This window comes from Aptenodytes patagonicus, unplaced genomic scaffold (assembly GCF_965638725.1).
Source record: "Aptenodytes patagonicus unplaced genomic scaffold, bAptPat1.pri.cur scaffold_50, whole genome shotgun sequence".
Taxonomy (NCBI): Eukaryota; Metazoa; Chordata; class Aves; order Sphenisciformes; family Spheniscidae; genus Aptenodytes; species Aptenodytes patagonicus.
Genome location: NW_027472005.1, coordinates 542,648 through 562,447, shown reverse-complemented (window position 1 = coordinate 562,447; position 19,800 = coordinate 542,648).

Below are 19,800 nucleotides of genomic sequence, written 5' to 3'. Positions count from 1 at the left end.
CAAGACACGAGACATCTAAAATAGTTTCTTCAGCGATGCCTCTTACCAGAGAGAGCCACGGGAGTTTAACCACGTCTAGTGGAGAACGAACGCCCTGGGGGTCCAAGCATGCTTGGTATCAAGAAGGAAAGGTGGGCTGTAATGATTTAATGCTCTTTATTGAGTTAAAAAGGGGAAGTCTAGCAAGGCAGAGCAAAGCTTCAAGTCACCAGTGCCTGGGGAACCACTTCGCCAAGGAAGTGATGCCAAGCACACTCTGACCTACACCCTGGTGGAAGTTCCAGCTCTTCTGACAAGAGGATGCTGCTGCAATACCACTTGTGGGGTCAGGCAGCACAGGGAGCTGCAGCAAGGGCTGGGGACTAACAAGCAGAGCAACGCTGGCTGACAAGGCAGCAGACGGTCGAGCTGGGTGTACAGAACAGCTGCCTGGATGGGAAGCTCTGCTGCATGAGCCTGTGCTGACCCAGCCCTCTTCCAGCCTGGATGGATGCCAAAGGCACAGTAGCACAGAGCTGCTGGCTCCCTCTGGGCTGCAGGCCCCACACAGCAGGGCGTTCACAGCAGGAAAATACCAAGGTCATTCTGCTAATTATCTGCACTCCCTGTTCTGTCTCAAACATATGTGCTAAGCCTGTACAGGCTGACGTGCGTGTGGGAGAGCTGATGGAGGATCAGTAGCAGGCAGTTAGCTCTGCCAGCCACAGGAGATGGGGCTCCTTCACCCATCAGCTAGCGTTGAGACTGGTGTATACGTTCATCAGGGGCACAGCTCAGGCACCCTCCTCGCCCATGCAGGACCTGACAGGAGGGCTGGCTGGGCTACCCCTGTTTCATGGGGACAGCAGACAAGTACTCCGAGATTTCAAACAAAAGCCACCTGTCAACATTCAATCCAGAGAAAATCCATGACTGAAAAAATGAACCAGCCTAAAAGGCTTGCTGATGGGCAGCAGACCCTGGATGTGATTTCCTACAGAAAGCTGAAAACTACTGTTACAGCTTATTTGCTGTTGTTATACAGCCATCTATAAGCATAAAGTCAGTCCTTTTCTCCTGCTCACCTTTCTCTATTGCATGTGTGCTACTTTGCTCTTCCTTTTCCTAGCACTACGGCAGTTGCCACAGGACGTAACCACCTGCTAATCCCGGTCTCATCCACTGTGCTCACTGAGGGCAGCAGGGATTTCCTGCTGGGAATACTCGGTGTGGCCAACGTCAGCTGCTTGGGGAAGCAGCAGGCAAGAAAATGAATCCACCATACATTAACGAACCAAAACTCCATTTCCTCTGCATTTCTGGGCATATGCTCCCTCTGCTCTCACAACGTTCCTTATTTTAAAGGGCCCGATCAAATAGAGGACACTTCAACATTATCGTAGGAAAACCAGAACAAACAGATTCATCTGTGCATTTCTGTATCTCTCGGGAGGAAGATGCTGTATTTTTAGGTCATGATCTTTGCAACATTACGGCATGTGATCTCCAGGCATCTGAACGCTTCGAACTGAGCCAAAAAAGCCCCCGAGCTAAGACCGAGAGGAATGCCACAAAGAAGCATCCGTTTTAAGCTGATGCTTTATTTCTAGTCCTAGAGGACACAGACAAAAAAAAAGTTGTAGGCAATCCCATTCCCAAAAGCACACTATGCTTTCCTCTCCTTGCCTTCCCAAAACAAAAGCTTCAGTGATGTGCTTAGTGTATAAGTGAGCATTTCTCACAGCACAGGGCAGAAATAATGGCTATGCCTGTTGCTCATTTTTGCATACAAGTGGATTTGTGACTCACTGCAGACTGCTGACTTCTGTGTGGTGGGATGTTTCGGCACGTTTGCCATTGGAAAGAAGAAAAAAAAAGGATCGGCCACAGCTCCAGCAAACATTGGAGCAGGCCACCTGCACAGACTCAGTGTAGCTGTATTTGTCAGCCAGTTTGTGAAATTACTACTGCATATGCACACTGCCAGTTCGAACAGCTTGGGGTAGAATTTGCCAAAGTGTTATGGCTTGTTCAGTTCTGCTCCCACTGAAGAAAGACCCCCATTAATTTCAGAGGGAGGAGTATCTGGACAATTTGGAAAGCTTTGGGGAAAAAAATGCCTCATTAAAGAAAGTTCAAATTTTCCCTTATTATACATGTGGATTTGAAACAGCTTTCACGTTCCAGGGTTCTTCAGGTGTTTTTATACGAAAAGAACTGGCTGAAGTGAGGACTGGACGTGACAAGCGAATGGAAGGAGTCAGTGGGCACTGACCCACTGATTTTCCGCTTAGGAGTAGGAAAACATCCTGACAATCCTGGCTGTTGGGGTTAGGTAGCAGATCAGGCCTCGTGTAGGTATAGGTTAACGACATTTGACACAAAATCAATCCAGCACCATTTACTCCAAAATAAAACATATTAGGGCATACAGCCCTAGTTATGGGGGGGGAAGCACCCCAAAACCAACAAACAAAAACTCTTCTCCAGTTTTATTCACCTAACATCCTGGGGAAGTTTTAGTGTGCAGCACTCCAACCTATTTTCCAAAGTTTAAATGTAATTTAGTAGGCACTGACCTGTAGACTGGAAAAGTGAAGTACTTGTCCGAGAGCTGAGAACGCCTGGGAAGTTTATGAGCACATGCTCATTCAGAAAAAGCAGGGAATGGTTTTAAAGAGTGTTTACGAAACCTACCCCTAGTGATTATTATTACCTGTTGTTTGGAAACATCCAGAGGCCCCCACCACTAGTAGGCACCATTTGTGCTGACCATCTCTTCTAATTACCTTACAGAGACAACCCCAAGAGCAAAGCAGCAGAAACAACTCCACACAACACGGTAACGCAGAGCACAGCAGAGCAAAGTTAAGGTCTCCTACATCCCAACACAGTCACAGCCATAAGACTATATTGACTAAGCTAGTAAGCTTGCTTGTATGCAATTTGGTTCAGGTCATTTCCAATCTACAACTCGCATCCTAATTTTAATCATCCTAACGAAATAAAACAAATTAAAATCGACCCATTGCCATGGAATATTTACTCTTTAGCAATCTTTCTTTTCCAAAAGAAGAATGGTTTGTTGAAAGTTTTTCAGCTACCTCTTGAGAGCTGAACCTCACTCTCCAGGGAGCTGGAAGGACTGACACAAGCTGACAGCTTACCCAGCTGACTTGAGTGAATTCAACATTTGTTGAAATTAGGAGCAGATATCACTAGCTCCGTCTGGATTTAGTTTGGGGCTGCGGTTAGATGTTCGCTACAGAAACAGCAGTGTCACTATCAGACATTCCTGCCCTGGGGCTGCTTGTTGCAACCCCACAGCTCAGCTGGTGGAAAAGTTCACATGACTGTTCATCTTCTGCTTCAGTGCGGTCAGCTGGCTTAGTTTAAAGAGCCCTGATTGTCAGCGAGAGGCAAATGGTCCAAGGCCTCCTCCCCGGGCTAGTACTACCGGGCTTGTAACCTGCCTGCAGTTATGTCTCTGACCGTCCCTTGAGTCATGGCCGAATACGTTCCAAAGCTTTTTAAGTGATGCAAACAAGGATGAAAAGTAAGCTCCTGCGTATGAACCTAGCCAAAAGCAGAATGCAGTTCTGGGCTACCTGACTTGAGGTAGCATTCTAGCGTTCCATTCCCAAACAACATAGGGCCTGCAAAATTTTTAGACGTACAGACACTTGAACAGGTAAATACTGTAGCAAGAAATCCAAGGAGCTGCTATTACAACTTCATCTGCGAGGTCATGGTAGATGAGGAGATCTTGTTCCCAAAGGATGTTGCTTAACTAACCACTGTATTATACTGTAAAGCAATTCATTCATGCTCACTGAAGAAGTTCTGCCAAATATAGAGCATAAAACAATGAAAGGCACTTGAAGTCAGAACTCGCTTGGTATTAGCACAAGTCTAATTTTGCAAAAGTGACTGTTCCACATCTAATTATATAAATACAAAAATCAATACCAAAATTTGCATGCACAAGAAAAGAACAGCTGCTCAGTCCTTCATACTGTAATGTGATTATTATTCATGAGGCATTCAAAAGGCACAGATCTAATCCAGGGTCACCTGGCTAAAACAGATGCATTAGATCTGAAAACCCATCAGTCAGGGGAACTACCATAGTAGCAGAAAAGGAAACTGTGTATAATGAGGATCCTTTTGAGCACCCTCTTTTCTTGTAGAATTACTGGTACGTCCTTCCTTCACTTTGTGGTGCTTCTGTACTGTATGTATGCATCAGTATTTCTGCCACAGTCTAAAAATAGTTTTCCCTACCATATTCTTATTTCTCTACCACCGGTGTGTCCTGGTTTCGGCAGGGATAGAGTTAATTTCCTTCCTAGTGGCTGCTACAGTGCTGTGTTTTGGATTTAGGAGGAGAACAAAGTTGATAACGCACCCATGTTTCAGTTGTTGCTAGGTAATGCTTACACTAGCCAAGGACTTTTCAGCTTCCCATGCTCTACTGACTGAGGAGGCTGGAGGTGCACAAGAAGCTGGGAGGGGGCACAGCCAAACTGGCCAAAGGGACATTCCATAGCATGTGACGTCATGCTCAGTACATAAACTGGGAAAGCTGGCCGGGGGGGCCGCTGCTCGGGGACTGGCTGGGCATCGGTCGGCAGGTGGTGAGCAATTGTACTGTGCATCACTTGCTTTGTGTATTATTATTATTATTATCATATTATTATTATCATTTTATTTCAATTATTAAACTGTTTTTATCTCAACCCACGAGTTTTTCTCACTTGTGCTCTTCCAATTCTCTCCCCCATCCCACCGGGTGGGGGGGAGTGAGCGAGCGGCTGCGTGGTGCTTAGTTGCCGACTGAAATTAAACCACGACAGTCCTTTTTTTGGCGCCCAACGTGGGGCACGAAGGGTTTGAGATAATAACAGGTTAACCGGAGTGTATTAAGGAACTTATATCTGTTAGTAGTTGTGGGTCACAATGTTGGTTTCTCTGTTCTCGATTTTAATTTGTATAATCTGCATCGCGCTCTTTTTCCTGCTGTACATGTTAAAGATTGGTGTTGGGTTTTGCAGTTTGCTGTGGTCTGCAGTGAATAGTGATGTCTCGCTTGTGAGGTTTGTTTTTAGAACATTGACCTTGATGTTTCTGTAGTATGTAAACTTCGCAATGAAGCCGTTACTGTACCACAGATACCATTTCGTGGAGACAACTAGCAATTTCAGTAACTTTTCTGAGAGTTTTTTTACGGAGGAAATACAGAATGGCAGGGTCACTACCTTCTTCTATGATGTTTCCTCCTTCATTACAGTAATTTTTCAGTATTTTGAGCATCCTTGGGCAGTTACGATACTTCTATTAATACTTCTTGGGAATATTGTTTCGGTTTTGTCTAAAGTTGGTAAGCAATTTAAGAATATCATCCAGAGATCTGCCCCAAGGCTGAATAATTATGAGTGGCAGGGTGTGTGGGACAAGATGGGCAAGTACCTAGGCCAATGGGCACCCCCAGTGTTTTGGAACTTCACCCCTGAGCAAGTGCAGAATCCTGAAAAGTTAGTAGAATATTTGGAAAAAGTATGCTGTCACCCTGGCAACTCCAGAGAGATGCAGCTCATTGCAACGTGCTGGGGCCTGGCCCATGCCTACCGAGCCCTGTTCAACACCATTCAGTGCCCTCAAAGGGAAGGGAAGGTCTCTGGCTCTGACAGTAAAACGACACGCACTGCGGCCACTCAGACCCGGGCAACAGGCCCTGCGGCCACTCAAACCCGGGCAACACGCACTACGGCCACTCCAACCCCGGCGACAGGCTCTGCGGCCACTCAGACCCCGGCGACAGGCCCTGCGGCCACTCCAACCCCGGGAACAGGCCCTGCGGCCACTCAGACTCCGGTGACATGCACTTGCACTGCGGCCACTCCAACCCCGGCGACATGCACTTGCACTGCGGCCACTCCAACCCCGGCGACATGCACTGCGGCCACTCCAACCCCGGCGACATGTACCGCGGCCACTCCAACCCCGGCAACAGGCCCTGCGGCCACTCAGACTCCGGTGACATGCACTTGCACTGCGGCCACTCCAACCCCGGCGACATGTACTGCGGCCACTCCAACCCCGGCGACATGTACCGCGGCCACTCCAACCCCGGCAACAGGCCCTGCGGCCACTCAGACTCCGGTGACATGCACTTGCACTGCGGCCACTCCAACCCCGGCGACACGGCCTGTGGCTGAACCAAAGAACGAGCCTGTGCCGGTATCAGTCGCCCCTGTACACAAGAAGAAATTTTGGAAGCGGAAGTCGGCTCGTTTAGTAAGGGAGGAAGAAGCTTCTTCTAAAAGGGAACCGGAGGAAGAAGTATACGAGACAGATGACCCTAGAGAAGGACCATCACGAGAACGGGAGGAGGAAAGCCGGCCGCTGATCGGGGAGGAGGAAGAGGAAGAACTCATAAACGAGGCAGTGACCACCCAATCTCTATCCCTGAGTGAGCTGCGAGATATACGAAAAGATTTCAGCCGTCGTCCAGGTGAGCATATTGTCACCTGGCTGCTCCGATGCTGGGATAATGGGGCCAGTAGCCTGGCATTAGAGGGTAGGGAAGCCAAGCAGCTGGGATCCCTTTCTAGGGAAGGGGGCATTGACAAAGCAATTGGAAAAGGGACACATATCCTCAGCCTTTGGAGGCGACTCCTGTCAAGCGTGAAGGAAAGGTATCCCTTTAAGGAAGATGTCATATGTCGCCCAAGCAAGTGGGCCACCATGGAGAAGGGTATCCAGTTTCTGAGAGAATTAGCTGTGCTGGAGGTGATTTATGATGACCTGAACAATGAACAACTATCCAAAGATCCAGACGAAGTCAAGTGCACACGACCCATGTGGTGGAAGTTTATAAGGAGCTCACCATCGTCATACACCAATTCATTGGCAGTGATAACCTGGAAAGATGGAGAGGAACAAACAGTGGATGAATTGGCTAGTCAACTCCGGCAATACGAGGAAAGTCTTTCTTCCTCCATCGTCTCGGCTGTGGAGAAACTGTCCCGAGAGATCCAGCAACTCGAAGAGGATAGGTCCTACTCCTCACCTATACGGACCAGTATCTCGACTATTAGAAGTAAGCGTTCTTTTGCTCAAGAGAGAGAATATAAAGGGTACACACTACGAGGCACCCTATGGTTTTACCTGCGTGACCACAGAGAGGACATGAGGAAGTGGGATGGGAAACCTACTGCAGCCCTAGGGGCACAGGTACGCAAATTGCAAGGGAAAACAATCACAGAAAGAGGTTCTTCCAGGAAAATTGCTGCTCCAGTTTCCAGCGGGCAGTTCCCCAGACAGAGTAGAAGGGCTGATCTTACTCTTGATCTTAATGAAGAAACTTCTGACTCATACGTACAAGAAATGAGAAATGAGTACTGTGATGAGGATTAGAAGGGCCCTGCCTCCAGCCAGGTGGAGGAAAGGGACAACCGGGTTTACTGGACTGTGTGGATTCGGTGGCCTGGCACGTCAGACCCACAGAAGTATAAGGCTCTGGTAGACACCGGTGCACAGTGTACCCTAATGCCATCAAGCTATATAGGGGCAGAACCCATCTGTATTTCTGGGGTGATGGGGGGATCCCAACAGCTAACTGTATTGGAAGCCGAAGTAAGTCTAACTGGGAATGGGTGGCAGAGGCACCCATTGTGACTGGCCCAGATGCTCCGTGCATCCTCGGCATAGACTACCTCAGGAGAGGGTATTTCAAGGACCCAAAAGGGTACCGGTGGGCTTTTGGTATAGCTACCTTGGAGACGGAGGAGATTAAACAGCTGTCCACCTTGCCTGGTCTCTCGGAGGACCGGCGGCAATATCGCACCAATCGAGACTCCCTGATTCCCATCCATAAGCTGATTCATCGACTGGAGAGCCAAGGAGTGATCAGCAAGACCCGCTCACCCTTTAACAGTCCCATATGGCCAGTGCGGAAGTCTAATGGAGAGTGGAGACTAACAGTAGACTATCGTGGCCTAAATGAAGTCACGCCACCGCTGAGTGCTGCTGTGCCAGAAATGCTAGAACTTCAATACGAATTGGAATCAAAGGCAGCCAAGTGGTATGCCACAGTTGATATTGCTAATGCGTTTTTCTCAATCCCTTTGGCAGCGGAGTGCAGGCCACAATTTGCTTTCACTTGGAGGGGCGTTCAGTACACCTGGAACCGACTGCCCCAGGGGTGGAAACACAGCCCTACCATTTGCCATGGACTGATCCAGACTGCAGTGGAACAGGGTGGAGCTCCAGAACACCTGCAATGCATTGATGATATCATCGTATGGGGCAACACAGCAGGAGAAGTTTTTGAAAAAGGGAAGGAAATAGTCCAAATCCTGCTGAAGGCCGGTTTTGCCATAAAACAAAGTAAGGTCAAGGGACCTGCACAGGAGATCCAGTTTTTAGGAATAAAATGGCAAGATGGACGTCGTCAGATCCCAATGGATGTGATCAACAAAAGAACAGCCATGTCTCCACCAACTACCGAAAAGGAAACACAAGCTTTCTTAGGCGTGGTGGGTTTTTGGAGAATGCACATTCCAAATTACAGTCTGATTGTAAACCCTCTCTATCAAGTGACCCGGAAGAAGAACGATTTCAAATGGGGCCCTGAGCAACGACAAGCTTTTGAACAAATTAAAGAGGAGATAGTTCATGCAGTAGCCCTGGGGCCAGTCCGGGCAGGGCAAGAGGTAAAAAATGTGCTCTACACCGCAGCCGGGGAGGATGGCCCTACCTGGAGCCTCTGGCAGAAAGCACCTGGGGAGACTCGAGGTCGACCCCTAGGGTTTTGGAGTCGGGGATACAGAGGATCCGAGGCCCGCTATACTCCAACTGAAAAAGAGATATTAGCAGCATATGAAGGGGTTCGAGCTGCTTCAGAAGTGATCGGCACTGAAGCACAGCTCCTTCTGGCACCCCGACTGCCGGTGCTAGGCTGGATGTTCAGAGGGAGGGTCCCCTGTACACATCATGCAACTGATGCTACGTGGAGTAAGTGGGTCGCACTGATCACACAACGGGCTCGAATAGGAAACCCCAGTCGCCCAGGAATCCTGGAAGTGATCATGGATTGGCCAGAGGGCAAAGATTTTGGAATATTGCCAGAGGAGGAGGTAACGCGTGCTGAAGAGGCCCCAATGTATAATGAACTACCAGAAAATGAGAAGCAATATGCCCTGTTCACTGATGGGTCCTGTCATCTTGTGGGAAAGCATCGGAGGTGGAAAGCTGCTGTATGGAGTCCTATGCGACAAGTTGTAGAAACTGCTGAAGGAGAAGGTGAATCGAGCCAATTTGCAGCAGTAAAGGCCATCCAGCTGGCTTTAGACATTGCTGACCGAGAAAAGTGGCCAGTGCTCTATCTCTATACTGACTCATGGATGGTGGCAAATGCCCTGTGGGGGTGGTTGCAGCAATGGAAGCAGAGCAACTGGCAGCGCAGAGGCAAACCCATCTGGGCTGCCGCATTGTGGCAAGGTATTGCTGCCCGGGTGGAGGACCTGGTTGTAAAAGTCCGTCACGTAGATGCTCACGTACCCAAGAGTCGGGCCACTGAAGAACATCAAAAAAACCAGCAGGTGGATCAGGCTGCTAAGATTGAAATGGCTCAGGTGGATCTGGACTGGCAACATAAGGGTGAATTATTTATAGCTCGGTGGGCCCATGACACCTCAGGCCATCAAGGAAGAGATGCAACATACAGATGGGCTCGTGATCGAGGGGTGGACTTGACCATGGACACTATAGCCCAGGTTATCCATGAATGCGAAACATGCGCTGCAATCAAGCAAGCCAAGCGGTTAAAGCCTTTTTGGTATGGAGGACGATGGTTGAAATATAAAGATGGGGAGGCCTGGCAGATCGATTAGATCACACTCCCACAAACCCGACAAGGCAAGCGCCACGTGCTTACAATGGTGGAGGCAACCACCGGATGGCTGGAAACATATCCCGTGCCCCATGCCACTGCCCGCAACACTATCCTGGGCCTTGAAAAGCAAGTCCTATGGCGACATGGCACCCCAGAAAGAATTGAGTCAGACAACGGGACTCATTTCCGAAACAACCTCATAGACACCTGGGCCAAAGAGCACGGCATTGAGTGGGTGTATCACATCCCCTATCATGCACCAGCTTCTGGGAAAATTGAACAATACAATGGACTGTTAAAGACTACGCTGAGAGCAATGGGTGGCGGGACGTTCAAACATTGGGATACGCATTTAGCAAAGGCCACCTGGTTAGTCAACACTAGGGGATCTGCCAATCGAGCAGGCCCTGCCCAGTCAGAACTTCTATGTACTGTAGATGGGAATAAAGTTCCTGTAGTGCACATAAAAAATATGCTGGGGAAGACAGTCTGGGTTATTCCTGCCTCGGGCAGAGGCAAACCCATCCGTGGGATTGCTTTTGCTCAAGGACCTGGGTGCACTTGGTGGGTAATGCGGAAGGATGGGGAAGTCCGATGTGTGCCTCAAGGGGATTTGATTTTGGGTGAGAATAGCCAATGATCTGAATCATGTGATGTTAAGTACTAATTATAGTTATAATAGTTATACTAATAATACACAGATATACTAATAATACTAATAATATTATATGCCATACTAATGTTATTACAATAAGAATCACCCAGACTAATGAAGAATTACTTCAGTGAAACCAAGCAAAGCACAGTGATGATGGTACCAGAACTGACTTCAACATGAAACAATCCAACACCACATACCATCTCCATTTTTTCTGCCCTGAAAGATTATTATGACAGATGGAGCCTGAAGTCATGGACTAAATGAACTCACCGAACATTTTAGAGGGATGGCCCACAGATGAAGGGAATGATATCTGTGTATGTGTGTGTATATATATATATAAAAGGGGGTGGTGATTAATGAAAATGTACTGGAAAATATGAGACTTGAGCATGATGCAGATGGTATGGAATAAGGGGTGGATATTGTCCTGGTTTCGGCAGGGATAGAGTTAATTTCCTTTCTAGTAGCTGGTACAGTGTTTTGGATTTAGGATGAGAACAAAGTTGATAACGCACCGGTGTTTTAGTTGTTGCTAGGTAATGCTTACACTAGCCAAGGACTTTTTAGTTTCCCATGCTCTACTGACTGAGAAGGCTGGGGGTGCACAAGAAGCTGGGAGGGGGCACAGCCAAACTGGCCAAAGGGACATTCCATACCATGTGACGTCATGCTCAGTACATAAACTGGGGAAAGCTGGCTGGGGGGGGGGCCGCTGCTCGGGGACTGGCTGGGCATCGGTCGGCAGGTGGTGAGCAATTGTACTGTGCATCACTTGTTTTGTGTATTATTATTATTATTATTATCATATTATTATTATCATTTTATTTCAATTATTAAACTGTTTTTATCTCAACCCACGAGTTTTTCTCACTTGTGCTCTTCCAATTCTCTCCCCCATCCCACCGGGTGGGGGGGAGTGAGCGAGCGGCTGCGTGGTGCTTAGTTGCCGACTGAAATTAAACCACGACACGGTGTCACAGGTTGGTTGTATATAAAACAGCCAAATGTGTCATGAGTTTTCCCCTCCAAGAGCCTCAGCAATGGAGCTGGGTATGGAATTGGTTTTCCTGTCCTCTAACCTTTTTTTATCATGTCAGGACATTTTTGCTCCAAACTTATGATAGAGAGTTTAAATCTTGATGAAAAATTCTTCTGTTTGCTATGGAAAACCTGAATTTGACAAAAGTTGGCATGACTGTTGGAGGGATTGCCCTTACACACGGGGCCCTTGGAAATATCACAAGAAACATGACGTTTCTCTCTGCGCTCTGAAGCAGCACGTCAAACAAATTGCATTCTGAAAGCTTTGCTACACAGAACAATACTTCATTTTATCTCTGTGATCACTGTTAACATGACTTACCTATGTTAACAGGAGCATTACACAGGGAATCTCCCTGGTATCTTAGTTCAGGAAAGCAAACCATGCTAAAGGACAGCACCGAAAAATACGCTGAAGCCCTACGGAAACTGATGCAACGTGATGATGGCTAAGTGCTAGAATAAGGCTGGCGGGTTCTACTGCTCTAATAGAACAAGACTCCAACTGATCTCAGTGGTGTTTCCAGGATCCTTTAAGTGCCTTTTATATAACCTGGAAACCCACTGTGAGATTGATTTTCAGAATACCCTAAATGCAATGGAACAATACAGGATCCCTCACTCTTGCCACGGACAAGTTACTTGAAATCTCACATCCATACCCCCTCAACTCCCAAATGTCCCCATGTACAGTTCTTTCCTCCATTTTCCAAATGGCCCTGAAGGAGGGGAAAAAAAACCAACCCTGAATCTCAGTAACCGAGATTATTTTCTTTTACTTGAATGTGCAAAATCATTTGGAAGGTAGCAAAGAAGCCTCGCAAATATTTCTTCTCACGTCACAGACTTATTTTGCAAAGAACGGCAAAGCAGCAGTGGTTGCCATGGTTATCTCTTCCTGGAGATAACATTAATGGAAACTAAAACTCTCATTCTGTCTGAGGAACAGTGATATTCAAAACAAGAGCTGTAGCAAGGTCCTCAAACTGCCACGTTCCTGCAGCACTGACCTGGGAGATCCTCTCGGTTTTGCATCACCTGTAAGCTACGCTGACACTGCTACAGGGGGTCATCCTGCACAGCACCAAGCAGTTGCCCTTGGGAAGACATGCTTTCTTCTTCTCACTCTCCCTGTCAAAGCCCCCAAGCTGAATTCCCAGTGCTGTTTTGTTTTTAAAACAAATGTCAACCAAACAGCCACCTGGAGCAAACCCCGAGGGAAGAGGCTTGCTTTGAACCAGACATCAGGAGTTTCCCTATCCCGCAGCTCTGTCCATGGGCCATGTGGTCAGTATGGATGCACCCTCCAGATCGCTGCGTTCTCTTTAGGACAATTTTAGATTTCTCCAATCGGCAAGGCATTTTTTCCTTGCAAACTACAAATACCTCTTACACCAATATATGTACGAGCGTAACAGCAGCGATAGAATGCTTTGTCGTAAGTTTCTGAAATTCTTGCTGCACAGGGTAGAAAGTCCTGATCTGGCTCAGGTCAAGCTCGGTCGAGCACTGGAAACACTGGAGCTTGGGCAGCACAGTGTCTGTTAGGAAGCAGGTTAAATTATGCAGAGGAGAACCCCACAACTACGCTGAGGTGGGTTCTTGGTACCAAGGTACTTCTGTGACTTTTTTACTGCACTGCAGTGTAAACACAGCCTGTGATTTTCAAAAACTAAAGATCAATCCTTAAAATGCAACTCCTTGGACAGTAATAATATTTTGCCAGTTAAACACACAACTCTCACCAATGGATTTTTTTTTTTCTTTAAACCTTTGCTGCTTCTGCAGTAGCCAATAGTACAGAGAACTAACGATATGGCCACAAAAAAGTGGCTTCTCTTTTGTGAGCTCTAAATAAACTTGCAATTCACAGTCTTTAAGATTGGGAAAGCTTAAAAAAAGCTTAGAAACAAAAGAAATACAACATTTCAATAAGAGGCCATTGGTTTTAACTGTTCCCAGAAGGAGGATCTGCTGATAGTATCATGGCAGAGTTTCTATAGAAGTTATTGACCTGTTTATTCCCCACTTCAAAAACAGTAGGCACGAAAAGCAAAAATAAATGAAAGTGGCTAGTGACCTTCAACAGGTATTTGTAATGGCAATGCCCTCATCTGAGTAACAGAGTAATCCAGCCCTCTCTCAATTCCTCGTGCCCCCCGGGCCAAACCAAACTGTCAAAACCCCAAACCCTAAAACAAGGAATTCAAACAATTTCAATGGTGACTGGAAAATCCCTTTGCCACCAGGGACTCATACTTCTTCTCGGCTGCAGCACGGATGCTTAGAACCTCCAAGTTGATGTCTAGTCTGGGGAAATCTTGACTTGTGGCACCCAAGCCACCATAATTTATGCTTCTATAAGCAAGAGTGTAATTATAACTGCAGCACTGTTCTTCCTTCCAGACTTTGGCAATCAACATCATTAACTTCTCTGCCCCACTGCACCTGTGGTAATTAGTCACCAGTATTTTAATATTACCTCTGCCAGCTGAAACAATGCTGATGTTCCACACTGTTCTGTTAAATCAGAAGGGCCTGAATGGGATGTACTTGAAGAAATCTAGAGAAAAAACAGAGGGGAAGAAAAAGGAAAAACATTCTTTTACCAGCACAATTCTTTTATGTTTACCACACAGCTTTTGAATGGATTATTTCCTCCCTCTTCCCAAAATTCATTCAGAACATTATATAGTGAAAAAGAAGGGCAGATCTGTGCATGCAGTTGTAAATAAAACCCTGCTCCACCATTGCTCCGGTGGATAATACCACTGGACACTAAAAGCTGTTTCCAGATTTGGGGATCTTCTTGTCAGGACTCTCTTTGAGGAGCAGGATGAACTGAAGCACATGCTCTCTCACACATCAACAGACTCCAGCGGCTTAGCACCAATCTGCACCAGCATGCAACCCAGCTGGTGGTGTTTTTGAGGGCTTAGTTGGACATCTGATTGCAACATCATTCCATTGCCATAGCTTAAGCAGGTTACTCCTGTCAGGCTACGGCACTGCCTGCTGGTGTCCTCTAGGACTCATATAAAAGAGATGCTATGAAACCAAAGTGAAGTAGGAGCCCTCAAGCCTTTGGTAACCTTGACTGCTCCTCAGAGTACAGGAGGCTGTCTGGCAAGCAGGTAGCTGATTATTCTGCAGAATCTTTTTCCTGTATCAGGCTGTGATCCTTCTGAGTACTTGAGAGTGTTGTATATCAGTTTTGAGCTAGGTGCAAAGAAATTATCTTTTCCTCAACAAATTAAAAGCATCAGGCTCAGGATTGGCCATTAGTATGGAGAAGAAAATGTTCTATTTTTAAGGACATAACCCATAATCTCTGACTGGGCTTGCAGGTTTCTTATCCTTGCTTCCTTAGAAAGAGTTGGAGTTCTAGGGACTGGAGAACTCAAGTGTTTTCATTGCTCTCAACCAACATGGGCCCACAAAGTCGATTTTGCAGAAATCAACCCATCATTGCCGTAAACGAAAGAAACAAAAAAGGTTAATAATGCTATCTCTATGTCTCCTGGAAGCTACAGCTTTTCACAGCATCTCCCAAGCTCTGACCATTACAGCTGAAGTCTCCAAACGCCGCTTACAGCCAAGCCTTGTTAGTGCTGTTAGCCCTCTGCGGCAGAAGTGGCCTCCTTGTCTTGTGGAGGTGACACAGGTACCCCCACTGCTGCCTCCCTTCACTCTCATGTCTCCGCACTGAAGGCTAAAGACAAAGCATGCATTTAGGCACAGGAAGAGACTCAGCAGAGCGGATCAGCAACAGCCTCCCAGGCTTCAGACTGCAGAGCGGCTGCTCCAACCATTTTTAGAAACTTAGAAATCCTCAGCATTTTATAAAAAATAACTTAACCCACTTCTGCATTTTATTTTGTCACCATGTGTGAAATATCAAAAAGGAAGACATAGGGAAGGGGGGTGGGAGGGGAAGAGGAAGTTAGTCAATCCACACAGCAGAGAGAGAAAGGAGGAGCAGAGCAGTGCGGTGTGCTGAAGCAGACAGGCTCCCACGCACCAGAACCCTGCTGTGCCAGCAGCATGGAGACAGCAGTCCAGTCCCCACCGGTGCACAGCATCTGTGGTTTGGAGTTACAGTGGCATGGCACAGATGGCTGCCAAATGACCTTGCAAACCTAAGACACCCTCAAGGTGATAATGAACACTGTTTGTTTGGGACGCTCCAAACCAGGTCCTGAACTGCTATCTGAACAGTTAAGCTTAATCTCTCACGTTTTCTTAATCCAATTACAGTCCGACACTACAGAGATCTCCAAAACTGGAAAAAATCGATAGCACTAATGTACTACAAGAGGTAGAGATAAGGAGGATGTGCTTAGCACGTCTGCCATGCTTTTCTCAGTTTGAATCACAGCCTTTAACATTCATTTTGTGTATTAAATTAGGCTTGTAGGAATCCATTGGAGCAAACACTGAGAGAGTGATCACGGAAACCTGTCCAACATGCAAACGTCATGCTGACAGACTCAGCCTCACTTTTTCCACCAACTACAGTACAAACTCCGCACTCCTGTGGACAAGCACTTGTCCTTCCCCCAAATTGGGGCTTCACAGTCACATCGCAACTGTAATGCTGACTTCCCTAAGTCAGGCTGGACTCAGCAACAGCCTTACTCCAGAACAGCACTGCTCAAAGCCTGCTGCTGTCCTGTACGAGGACCTATCAAAAACTTCTGGTGTCCCTGACTAAGAATTACCAGCCTTTCTGCTCTCCCAGGGCTGCAGCAGTCAAATGCCCTTAGGGATCCCTGATCACAGGTCGGTGTAATCACCCTTGCATAGGCACGGCTGACAATGTAGCACATACCCACAAACTCTAATACTGCCAGCGACTGCCTGTAGGGTAAGGCAGGTTTTCATCCACTCATATAAGTTCCTGTAAAGTCAGATAGTAGCATTACTATCCATGGAACAAAGCATGAAATACTTCTATTTCAGTGCTTCCAACCTCTGTCTTTTTTTCCCTGAGAGGGATTAACCTCAGGGTTAACCTCACCAGCAAGAATATATGGCTGGATGCCACTAGATGGGATCCAGAGAACCATTTTCCTCACGGAAATAGGAAGTGATTTTGTAAAAAAAAAAAAAAAAGTGTGCGAGTAAAGTGCTAGCATCCTCTCTCATTTACCTGCAATGCAGCGTGTATCTTCATCTTTCAATCATCAAGAAGAATATTTGCGCACCGAGCCTCAAAGATTTTTGAGTGATTCATCCATATCAAATGGGAGACCTCTACAAGGTATATTTAAGACTCACACAGAATTTCTAGGACTGTTGGGAAACCTGACCTAGTATTCTTGACTACTGCTGACAGCTGCCAGTTTCAGAACTTAATACACAACTTCATAGAATCATAGAGTAGTTTGGGTTGGAAGGGGTCTTTAAAGGTCATCTAGTCCAACACCCCTGCCATGGGCAGGGACGTCTTCAACTAGATCAGGTTGCTCAGAGCCCTGTCCAACCTGACCTGGAATGTTTCCAGGGATGGAGCATCCACCACCTCTCTGGGCAACCTCTTCCAGTGTTTCACCACCCTCAGCGTAAAAAATTTCTTCCTTATATCTAGTCTATATCTACCCAACTAACTCTAACTTCAACTTCCAATTCTTCATACAGATTCCTGATGATCTTAAAGTCTACTCTTCCCTTCTTCTTCTTGGTCCCCAATTCAGCAATGCACCCTCCAGTCCTCTATAAACAAAGCTCTACTTTTTGAATCCTGGTATCCAGCTCCTCATTAAGAACAATGCCATTGTCTCTTGCAGGCATATCGTGCCTCCTGGTGTACAATGTGAGGAAAGAGTAATTTCCTCACATTCCAAAACTAGTTTTGACAAGAGAATGGGCGCTCCTAACAAAACCCAAGTGAGATCCATGGAGTACTAATAGAAAGAGAGGAAGCCAACATTTCACTTCAGCAAAAAAAAAACCCTCTTCATATTAAAAAAAACAAACTGCAGGAGATATAAACTTAGAATTCATTCTGCCAAAGTTGCTGGCCAAATGTCCGAAGTAAGAGGATGGCTCATCAATCAGCTCTCAGTGAGATTACAGATCTCAATTCCCTATCTTAACACCATCTTCTAGTTTTAATCAGAATAACCTGCAATACCACAACCACAAATAGCCCTTTCTTATCTAAAGGTTTAACTTGGAGATCATTAGGATCAAGTTACTACCTTTTTTACGATGCAGGTCAGCATTTTATCTACTATATTACATTCTAGTTTGCATAAGAAGCATGTGCCATGGTACTTTTCAGTTCCCCCACCAGAACAGGCATTTCATGTCAACACAGATATTTAATAACTTCAGTATATAGGCAAACCTCAAATATACTCATCTATTTTACGTAAAGGCTTTACCTGGGAAGATTACAGCTTTACCGAAGGCAAGGCTGGAAGAGAAGATACTGACTAGCTCTCACACTCCCAATTGCAAGGCATTCTGACCAAAAGTTTTGGATTCAAATCTTCTGTTCAGCACAGAAATAAATAGAAAGGGTTGCCTGTAAGCCTGCTCCAAGTGAGTATGTGAGAACACAGAAAAACCACTCTCAAGTATGCTTTTTTCTTAAACGCTAATAACCAGTTGGACTAGCAAGGAAAATTCTACCTTGTTGCATGCTACATCTGATTAGTTTTTGATTAAATCACTTAGAGAAAAACCTCAGAAAAGCAGATGAAAGTGAAAAGTTTGGGTTTTCTGGCTCCATTTTGTTTTTAAGATGGTTAAACTGGCAATTTCATTGCTTCCACTCTCCGGAAGCATTTTCTTTGTTTAATACCGGATGAGAGTTTAGCTAAGCAAATCTAAGAGGTACTCATTTCTTCTCAACGAAGCAGTCATCAGCATCTGTTTGCATTTGCCAAACACACATCCAGTAAGACCAAGAGAGCAAGGGGTCCCATCTGCTCTGTTTCCCTCACATGGCAAGGAGGATGACAGCAACCAGCCCATGTGAGCAGACAGCTTGCAAACAGCCACCGCGCTAAGGAACACAGCCCACTGCTCAGAAATCACTGGCCTGTATAATGGCTTTCCATAAAGGTACAAATGAGAAGGACAAAAGGAGGACCAAGTCCCTGCAAGATCCGAGCAGAATGAGAAAGCCAAGAGCGTAACTTGGCAACACTCCAAAATAAAAAAAAACAACAACCTCTTATGAGGATGTCACATCAACTTGGAAGAGCAGTGCACTTGCCTGCGCGCTGGCAGGACCCAACAAAGTCTTACTCCTGCGATTTTCATCATCTGTTGTGGCAGGCCACTGCGCAGGCCTCATTAGCCATATCCTCAACAGCTTTAATTGACAACTATAGCACTTGGGACAGACAAACAGATGAAAGGCTAACCGAGGCTGTAAGGAAGAAAGAATCCCATGCTACATCTACATATAATGAGCTCTTTCTGAGTGACAGGGGACTTGTACTCCTGGGGTAAAGGTGTCCATTTTAAATGACAAATCTACTCAATGGGATCGCAGTCTTCACAAAGAGGCACTCTTACTCACCCTGCCACAAAGGCGGCGAAGAGAAAGGGAACATATGAAGAACACCCAAAACTGAGCTGGGACGGCCGCCAAAAGTCTCCAGGCACATCAGACCACAGCACACTCCACATTTCTTCACAGGTCTACTTGGCTACTGGCTAAATGACTACTTTGCCTCCCTCTCCCTCTTTTCTTTTGTAGCTCTGTCCATGGCTGACAGCAGCCTACTGCAAATTGCTTACCATAATTTAGCTTACTAAATGCAGTAATGCATTCATAGAGACAGGACCCAGTAAGAAGCGGCACAGCGAGGAACGGGATTTTTGCCAAACTCGACAAAGACACCCTGTGCAAATGAAAGCCCTTATATTTGAAAGAGCACAAGCAGCTTTAAGAGCAGGGGCACAGGGGGAGAAAGCTTAAAGAGGTTCTGTAGCATTCTCAGTACTTTCCCCTGGAAGAACCTAAATGAAATCAAGGTGCAGTCTTCCTGATTTCTGTCCCTTATTTCCAGACACTGAAAAAACAACCAAAAAGTGCAACCCCCCTCCAGACTGCACACACACATTAGTATTTTTTACAAGAAAAAAACGCATTAACCCTGACTCTAAAACTGTCCTCTCCAGTTTCTAATGAACTTTCCAAGCACCTCTTCTACCTAACATTTGAGGATTCATACATGCACTCCAGTGTGCCAGATGA